Consider the following 9,961-nt stretch of genomic DNA (forward strand, 5'->3'; position numbering starts at 1 on the left):
ACATTTGACTGAGCTTTTTTGTGAGAATAAAGATTAAATTCTGTTGATTAATTAAAGCGTATATGTGACAGACATTTGAATAAGATGTCAACGCTCCCAATCTACAAATATAACAGACTTTTGCAGGAGTCAGATTTTGTGATGCAAGGTATCAAAGATCATATAACAGACAACTGAAAATTTTGGATTAGTTAATTAGAGTTGATTAAAGAAAATAGGCAAAATGCTTAAAATATTGTTAATTTTCTTGAGAAGCAAATTGCATAAGGTTTAACTAATTGCTAACTAATGTTTTGGAAGATTACTTTAAATATGTTTTTATTCCTGCAAAAGTTACATTGATTCTTAGCATTATTAGTGAAAAATAATTGTTTTTAAGAAACAATTACCTATGTTGATTCAGCAAAGCAATTATTGCATCTTACAAAAACAAAATGATCTGTGCTCACTAACAGAATGTGGTTGATACAATTTTTTTTCATCAATATTTGTTCACTGCTCTTTTATTTTAATGCACTTTTAACCTTTCATTTTCTGTGTAAAAATTGATCTATTTATGAAAGTGCAATATAAAGGCAAGTAACAACCATATCTGTTGTAATGTAATTATAGTTGCTAAATTTCATCGGCTTCGGTAATAGAAATCTTCAATATGTCCAACTCAGATATTCTCTGGAGTAATTTATTCAGACTATTTAAGCCAAAATCCAGATAAGCAGTTATAATTTACGGATAAAAAGATTTTGGGACTGACTAGAAGAAAAATAATGGCAGAGAGCAAAGGTCAAACATAGCACATTGATATTATTCCAATTAATCTTTCTAGTGATGTGACCCATATTAGAGCTGAGGCAAATTTCAGGTAATTAACTAATCCAGGTTGCTTATTTCAAAGTTTTGCTTTGGCCTCTGTACTACTGAACTGATCACTATTATCTGAAGTATTTTGGATTTATATGTGTGTGTGTATATATATATATAAAATATATAAATACCACCTTCCTTCAACAATTTTCAGCTCACTTCGCTTTTCCTGAAGACATTGACTCTAAGCTTACTCTAAGGGTTCAATGGATGCCGAGCACTTGCTCGGTTCTTGTGCAAGTGGCTGTTATTTGTGTATTAGCCCTGGAAGTGAGTGTCATCTGCCTATTCAACTTTGGGAAATTACTACGGAAATTAATCTTATCCTCTCCTCACACCTATTCATGTACTTCCAGCAGTGGGTCACGAGAGGTCAAATAGGAAAGCACTGAGACCATTCCGCTGAGATCAGTTGACCCCAGTATAGAATGTGAAACTATCCAGCTATTCTTTGTGTAAAACTTCAGAGTCATCCGAGGCACTTTTTAAAAATGCTTTTGTTGCCAAAGAGGACCAGACTAGGAAGCACTCCAGAACTGTTGAGTATTTTAATCAAGATAACATTTCATGTGAGCAATACGGATTACATTTTCAGATTAAATGTTTATTCACTGCGACAAAAAAGTATTCCCACCATCTTTACAGGAATTAATTACCTTTCTAAATAAGGTATTGAGCACTCAACAATTCAAAAGTTGCTTTTTTTGGATTGTTTATTTAGTTGACTTACTTCAGCATATTTATTGTGCTCCCTTACTCCAGGTATAAAGAATCTTAATATCGTCTGGTATTCTGCCTTGGAAAAGGAGTCAACCTTTACTTGCAATTGTGTTTTGTTTCATTGAATGTAACAATCATACTGAGATAACAATTCTGTTAAAACCAGTCTGATCAGTCATCACTCCAAAAAATGCCATTAATTATGTAAGCAAAGCTCTCACCATTACTTCATATAATATACATTTTCACATTGTTTTAATCTGCTGTTTTTATGAATAGCAGTTGTCAATTCCTAGTTTAAATCAAATATGTCCAAACTTTGGGACAGGGAGCCAGGTCCACATGCCACAACCACCAAGTGTGCAGTGAATGATTGAAACATTGTAGGTCAAGCAGAATCAGAATTAAACACCACGGGTGCAATTTTCTCGACCCGCTGTGCTGCTTGAATAGCGCAGCAGGCCAGGAAATATAAGCAGAGGGCTAAAGTGGGATTCACAACCAACATCCAGTTGATCGTGGCTTTCCCAGGCCCCTTTTTATGGCATAAAATATTGGCGCCCTGGCACTGTCCACCGGACAGAGCCAAGGGATGTAGCCTGAGAGGCAGGACCTTCTTGAGGGCGGAGCCAGACCAGAGGGGTAGGCCGATTGGTGGTGGGGGGACTGCTGTGCACTCTGCACAGCAACAGGTAGGGAACGGAGGGAGGGTGTGATCGAGACTGGCTATGGCGGGGGGGTAGATCGGGCTGGCCATGGGGGGAGGTGTCAGCAATGTGGTGGGGTTTGGGGAAGCCATCAGATGAGAAGGTTCGGGAAAGCCATTGGGAGGCCAGCAATTGGGCGGGGGAGGCGGGGTGGTGTGGGGGGGTGGGGGTGGTGGTGTGGGGAGGGCAGTGCGCCTGTGTTGATCTCCCAAGGGAGATCGGTGCATGCACAGTGGCCCGCTCAGCATGCTGATGCTCGCCTCTCGGGTGGGATTAGACCTCCCCTTCTTACCAGAGTGAGTGGGCTCTGTGAAGCTCAGAGTGCCGGAAGTTGAACAAAGTGCACCCAAAAAACGGGAGGGAAAATCTCTCGTTTTCCCACCCACTGGGCACTTAGTTTTTTGGGGGGAAATCACCCCCCATATTGAACACAATTATTTTCTTTTGTAATGAAACATCTGCACAATTTATTCAAAGTACCCCATGTATTGTAGCCTTAATTGCAAACGTTTTTTTTAAATTCCAAAAATGTAAGCATTTGTGACTTTCGGCAATACTTGGTGCATTGTTCCCTATTGACATCCCATATTTATAAAGAAATAAACATTTACATTGTGAAATTCAGACACCCACACTGCATTTGGCTGGTTATCCACTTCTCATTTACCTTTTTATCTGGCTAATAATCCTACTTTCTCTATCCAAAGTTCAGCTAGTACTCACCAATATGTTGCATGGTCTGATCTGTTTCACTTTGACTACTGTCTGTGCTGTTCAGTTTTGGCTGCTCCAACACAGCTCACCTTCTGTCGTTCAGCTTCATCTTCAGCACACGACATCATTGTCTAGTCTTATGTACTAAAGTGCTAGCTCTGCTCACTTGCCACAAGTTTGTCTGCAGTTATTTCTGAAAGAATGAACAAGCATTTAGAAGCACCTGGATGCATTGGATTTCTGAAGCTGCCCCTAATAAGTCTAACTCTACCAGTGAGGGAATATGTTATTGTCTGATTCTAAAGGAGAAAGCTACCATTGGGAGTACGTCTGCACTGATGAAGGATCTACTAAACTGCGACAAGGAGCTCACCTTCCAAATGGAGGCCAGAGCAGGAAAGCAGAGAGAAGGGCTTGGCGGCTTCATGACTGCTGCTGAGTTATCAAACATGCATCTCTATTATTCTGATCCTGTAGTGCAACACAACACTGATGGGACAAAAACCTTTCCTATTCATTTATACCGCTGTGATGTTATTAGTGATCTTACTGAATCACATAAGATGCTAAATTGGTCTTGGAACATTTTAAAGCTATTTACATAAATTTCAGGGCAATGATGAGCCCTGTGTTCACTGGCAAAGCTGCCTCAAAATAGTAAGAACTGCCCTGCACTGCTGAAAGAGGAGGCTGTGCTGGGAATGTTCATATCTCCTTACCAGCTAATTACACATTGTTCATGGGCTTCCTGCAAGGAGCTGCTCAACAATCACAGCACTGGAAAACAATCTGATGGGAACTTCATTTTCAACAATGATGACACTAATACTGAATGATTTTTGTACTTTGCAATCTGTTTTTATGTTATTTATGACTAAATGTTAATGATCTAAATCATACATGATGGCAGTCAGCATTTGACACATGGCTTAACTTGAATGTGAATAATTTTTTTTTCACCAAAATGAGAGACTGCCAATATAGAAACAAAGGAGCATAGATAGGATGCAAGACTGGGCGGAGAAATGGCAGATGGACTTCAACCCAGATAAATGCGTAGTGGTCGATTTTGGCAGGTCAAATGGGATGAAGGAGTACAATATAAAGGGAAAGACTCTTAGTACTGTAGAGGATCAGAAGGACCTTGGGGTCTGGGTCCATAGGACTCTAAAATCGGCCCCGCAGGTGGAGGAGGTGGTTAAGAAGGCGTATGGTGTGCTGGCCTTTATCAATCGAGGGATTGAGTTTAGGAGTCTGGGGATAATGATGCAGCTATATAAGACCCTCGTCAGACCCCACTTGGAGTACTGTGCTCAGTTCTGGTCGCCTCTTTACAGGAAGGATGTGGAAAAGATTGAAAGGGTGCAGAGGCGATTTACAAGGATGTTGCCTGGATTGAGTGGCATGCCTTATGAGGATAGGCTGAGGGAGCTCGGTCTTTTCTCCTTGGAGAGACGTAGAATGAGAGGAGACCTAATAGAGGTATATAAGATGTTGAGAGGCATAGATCGGGTGGACTCTCAGAGGCTTTTTCCCAGGGTGGAAATGGCTGCTACGAGAGGACACAGGTTTAAGGTGCTGGGGTGTAGGTACAGGGGAAATGTTAGGGGGAAGTATTTCACACAGAGGGTGGTGGGCGAGTGGAATCGGCTGCCATCAGTGGTGGTGGAGGCAAACTCAATAGGGTCTTTTAAGAGACTCCTGGATGAGTACATGGGACTTAATAGGATGGTGGGTTATAGGTAGGCCTAAATGGTCGGGATATGTTCGGCACAACTTGTGGGGCTGAAGGGCCTGTTTTGTGCTGTAGTTTTCTATGTTTCTATGTTTCTAGGAGGCCATTTGGCCCTTCGAGCCTACTCCACCATTCATTATCATCATGGCTGATCATCCAACTGAATAGCCTGATTCCATCTTCCCACAACATCCTTTGATCCCCTTTGCCCCAAGTGCTATATCTAACTGCTTCTTGAAAACACAAAGGACGTGATTTTCCTGCACTGCTGCACTGCTCGATTTGTACGAAATGTCAGCAAGGATTTAGCAGGATTTACGACTGGCATCCAACCGATCGTGACTTTCCCAGGCCATTTTTTATAAACATAATCAGCCTTACGCCGGGAATCAGCGCGAAGCTGATTACCAAATGGAAATCTCAATTTTAATGTCATTAGCGAGCCCGGGACGGTATCGTCCGCACTCGTTAAGGTTTCTCCCCCACCCCGGCCAGCAGGGGCTAAAGCTGGTCCCCATCAATGGAGGGGGAACCAGGCGAGATGACATCGCTGGGGGCAGAGGACATTGAGGCCCCCCTGGGAGGCAAGAGGCTGCTCCTTGGGTTGTGCCAGCTGGGCACCCTGGCAGTGCCAGCTGGGCACCCTGGCACTGCCCACCGGGCACAGAGCAGTGCCAAGTGGGGATGGCCTGAGGGGGTAGGGCCTACTGGGGGGCAGGCTCAAATGTGTTGGTGAGGGGGGACTGCTGCATACTCTGCATTAGGGATCAGTGGGGGAGGGAGGGGCCCTCATGGTTGGCCATGGGGGGATGTCAGACTGGCCATGGCGGGGGGTGGTCGGAGCTGGCCCAGGGGGGCTGGCAATTGAGGCTGGTCGGGGGCGGGGTGGGGGGGGGGAGCGGGGAGGTCGGCGATCGGGCTGGGTGGTTGGGGAGCCGGTGCTTGAGGGGGAGGGCCTGGGGGTCGGGAAGCCGGCGATCAGGGGATGTATCGGGGAAGACATCGGGAGGCTGGTGATCAGGAGGCCAGTGTTGGGGGGGGCCAGTGCGTACGCACTGATCTCTCTACTGACACTGCACTGATGTTGGCCTCTCGGGTGCTCTAGGAACACAACGGACCTGGGACATCAGTGGAGGCCATTTTATGGGCTTCCTACTGGGTGCCATGACCTCCTCGCATCGCCAAGGCAAAGATTTGTAGTGTCATCAGCTCTGCACCGGAAATCTCCCCCTTACCAGGATTGGTTCACTCCAGTGAGGTTTGCTACTGCTCCCCACAAACAGGGAGCAGGCGGTCCAACCCTGCTTGAGAGAATAGAGACCATGGAGACCCCCTAAGAGGTCGGTGGTCGGGCGGTGCCCTTTGGGTAATGCCAGGCTGGCAGTGCCAGCCAGGCCTTGTGGCATTGCCCAAGTGGTAAATTTGCAATGCCCAAGGGGCACTTTTCACTGCCCATCGGGCATCGTATGGTGCCAAGGGATGTGGTCTATTGGGGGCAGGGCCTATTAGGGGCGGGGCCTATAGAGAACAATCGGTGGGGTTGGGGGGTCCCACTGCTACTCTGCATTGGGATCGCTGGCAGAGGGAGGGAGGATGGCGATCGGGGCTGGCCATCCGGGTAGGTGTGGGTTGGGGCTGATGGGGGGGTCGGAGCTGCCCGGTGGGGGGGGCAGGAAGGTGCTTTTGGGACTGCTGGAGGGAAATCGGGGAGATCGGGTCTGGCGGGGGGTGGGAAGACGCAGGACATCGGGGCGTGCCCGGAGAGGTCCGGGAGGCTAACGATCAGGGAGTGGGGGGCTCTACAAGGCTAGTGATTGGGGGTTGCAGGGCTGGCCAGTGATCAGGAGACTGGCAATGCAGGGCCACTGCACATGCACCAATCCTGGTGCCGACAGATTGACACATGGGCAGTGGCCCGCTCAGCACTATGCTGTCGGCCTTTTGGGTGGAATAGGCCCCGCCCGCGATTTTCAGAGTGAATCCCATGAGGGCACTCTGCAGTGGGAGGTTCAATCTGAAAATCCACCTAAAAAAAAGTGTCAAGTTATTCCTGTTTTCACATGAATTCGGGGCTCAAAATTGTTTGGGGAGAATCCCAGCCAAATTGTCCAAATCACGCTGTTTATGTTTATTTTATTAGTATCACAAGTAGGCTTACATTAACACTGCCATAAAGTTACTGTGAAAATCTCCTAGTCGCCACACTCCGGTGCCTGGTTGGGTACACTAAGGGGGAATTTTAGCAAGATCAATGCACCTAACCAACACATTTTTCGGACTGTGGGAGGAAACCGGAACACCCGGAGGAAACCCACGCAGACATGGGGAGAACGTGTAGGCTCCGCATAGACAGTGACCCAAGTCAAGAATCGAACCCAGTTCCCTGGCGCAGCGAGACAGCAGTGCTATCAACTATGCCACTGAAGGATCTCTGCATCCTCCTCACAGCTCACCCTCCCATCTAGCTTTGTGCCATCTGCAAATTTAGTGATATTACTTTTACTTTCCTCATCTAAATCATTAATATATATTGTGTATAGCTGGGGTCTCAGCACTGATCCCTGTGATACCCCACTAGTCACTGCCTGTCAATTGAAAAAAAAAACCTTTATTCCTGTTGTTTGTTTCCTGCCTGTCAAATAGTTTTCTATCCATCTCAATAAACTACCCTCAATCCTGTGCACTTTAATTTTGCATGCTAATCTTTTATCAATTTTGTCAAAAGCTTTTTGAAAGTCCAAATAAACCACATGCATTGGCCTCATCAACTCTACTAGTTACATCCTTGAGGAATTCCAGTAGATTTGTCAAGAATGATTTCCCTTTCATAAATCCATGCTGATTCTGTCCAATCCTGCCATTGTTGTCCAAATGTTTTGCTATAAAATGGTTGATAATGGATTCTAGAATTTTCCCCCCTTCCGATGTCTGGCTTACTTGTCTATAGTTCCCTGTTTTCTCTATACCTCTCTTTTTAAATATTGGGGTTCTTGGAAGATGACCACCAATGCATCCAATATTTCTCGGACCGTTTTCTTAAGTACTCTGGGATGTAGATTATCAGGCCCTGGGGATTTATCGGCCTTCAATCCCATCAGTTGCCCCAACACCATTTCTCTATTAATACTTATCTCCTTAAGTTTCCCCCTCTCACTAAACCCTGTGTTCTCTAACATTTCTGGTACCTCATTTGTGTTCTCCTTTGCGAAGATAGAACCAAAGTATGTATTCAGTTGGCTAGCCATTTCTTTGTTCCTCATTATAAATTCCCTTGTTCCTCATTATAAATTCCCTTGTTTCTGACTGTAAAGAACTTCACTTAATTTGTCTTCACCAATCTTTTTCTCCTCACATACCGATTGAAACTTATACAGTTGGTTTTTATGTCCCCCGTAAGCTTACTCTCATACTCTGTTTTCCCCTTCATAATCTGTCCCTTGGTCCTCCTTTGCTGAATTCTAAACTGCTCCCATTCCTCAGGTCTGTTGTTTTGCTTGGCCAATATGTATGTCTCTCCCTTGGATCTAATACTACCTCTAATTTCTCTTGTAAGCCATGTTTTGGCCACCTTTCCAGTTTTATTTTTGCACCAGACAGGAATAAACAATTGTTACAGTTTACCCATGCACTCCTTGAATGCTTGCCATTGCCTCTCCACCATCATCCCTTTCAGTAACGCTTTCCAATTTATCATAGCCAACTCGTGCCTCATATCATCCTATTTTCTTTTATTAAGATTCAGGACCCTCATCTCAGAATCAACTATGCCACTCCCCACCTTGATGAAAAATTCTATCATGTTATGTCGCCCATCCCCAAATGGTCTCACAAAACTAGATTGCTAATTATCCCTTTTACATTACATAATACCCAGGCTAGAATGGCCTGCTCGTGAGTTGGTTCTAATACCCAGGCTAGAATGGCCTGCTCGCGAGTTGGTTCCTCAACGTATTGGTCTAGAATCCCGTATACACTCCAGGAATTCCTCCCCTAATTTGTGACTAATTTGATTTGCCCAATCTGTATGCAAATTAAAATCACCCATAATTACAGATGTTCCTTTATTGCATGCATCTCTAATTTTTGTTTAATGTCACTCCCAATATCACCACTACAGTTTGAGGGTCTATATTCTATAATGTTTTTTACCTCTTGGTGCTTCTTAGATCTACCCATATAGATTCCGCATTGTCAGAGCTAATATCCTTCCTCAGCATGGTGTTAATTTCCTCATTAACCAACAATGCAACTCCACTGCCTTTTCCTTTTTGTCTGTCCTTTCTAAATACTGAATACCCCTGGATATTCAGTTCCCATCCCTGGTCACCCTGCAACCACGTCTCCATAATCCTGACTATATCATACCGATTTACATCTATTTGCACGATTAATTCACCCATGTTATTGTGACTGCTCTGTGCATTAGGGCAGAAAGCCTTTAGGTTAACCTTTTTAACATTACTGGTCCCGTTCCCACTATTTTTCACTGAGGCCCTGTTTGAATCTGGCCCTTGGTTTCTCTACCTATCACTTTTCTTATTCCCCTTTCTATCTTTAGTTTTGTCCATGATTCCCCCTCTTCTGACTCCTTGCATAGGATCCCATTCCCTGCAGTGTGACCACCTCTCATACGTGCTATCCACAATACTCACCGCCTTGCGGATGCTCCAACTGTAGACATTTCCTGTACAGATACTGGCCGTGGGCACTGGATATGTTCCCGGCCTCCCACATGGAGCATGAGGAGCACACCACAGCTTGGAGCTCCCCTGCCATGACTTACCCTTCACCTTTGGAAGACGGTTGGTTTCAGATTATATAAAATTCTCTAGGGACCTTCTTTCCTGGTCCTCATTACTACCAAATATAACCCTTTCAACTATAAACCACAAAAAAGACCTCTGAAACTAAGTGACAAAAGTATTAAATACTTACCCGACCTTGCTCACTGCTTATCTCTCCCTGGTGTCCTCTACTACTGCAGCAGGGCAGGACCACTCTCTGAAGATTTAAAAGTTAGGAAGTGATATGATCCAGTTAGTTCAATTAGAAGGTTATCTAATAATCTAAAATAAATGATTGATCGTGTGGCTTAAGATTTGGTCAGTGCATTTTCCAAATCACTTTGTCTTCATTGATCATAAGGCTGATATTCAGAGCTCTCTTTGAACAGCCAGCTTTTGTGAAACGGATAGTTTTGATGTTTTTTCTCAATCAGCAG

General features: G+C 44.7%; 1 protein-coding gene across 1 annotated transcript in view; it reads left to right on the plus strand.

The window, feature by feature from the left end:
* Positions 1–9,961, plus strand: part of dlg2 (discs, large homolog 2 (Drosophila)) — a 945,868-nt gene that overhangs the window by 867,289 nt on the left and 68,618 nt on the right. The window lies entirely within an intron of this gene.

The sequence above is a fragment of the Mustelus asterias genome, chromosome 10 (genome assembly GCF_964213995.1).
Source record: "Mustelus asterias chromosome 10, sMusAst1.hap1.1, whole genome shotgun sequence".
Taxonomy (NCBI): Eukaryota; Metazoa; Chordata; class Chondrichthyes; order Carcharhiniformes; family Triakidae; genus Mustelus; species Mustelus asterias.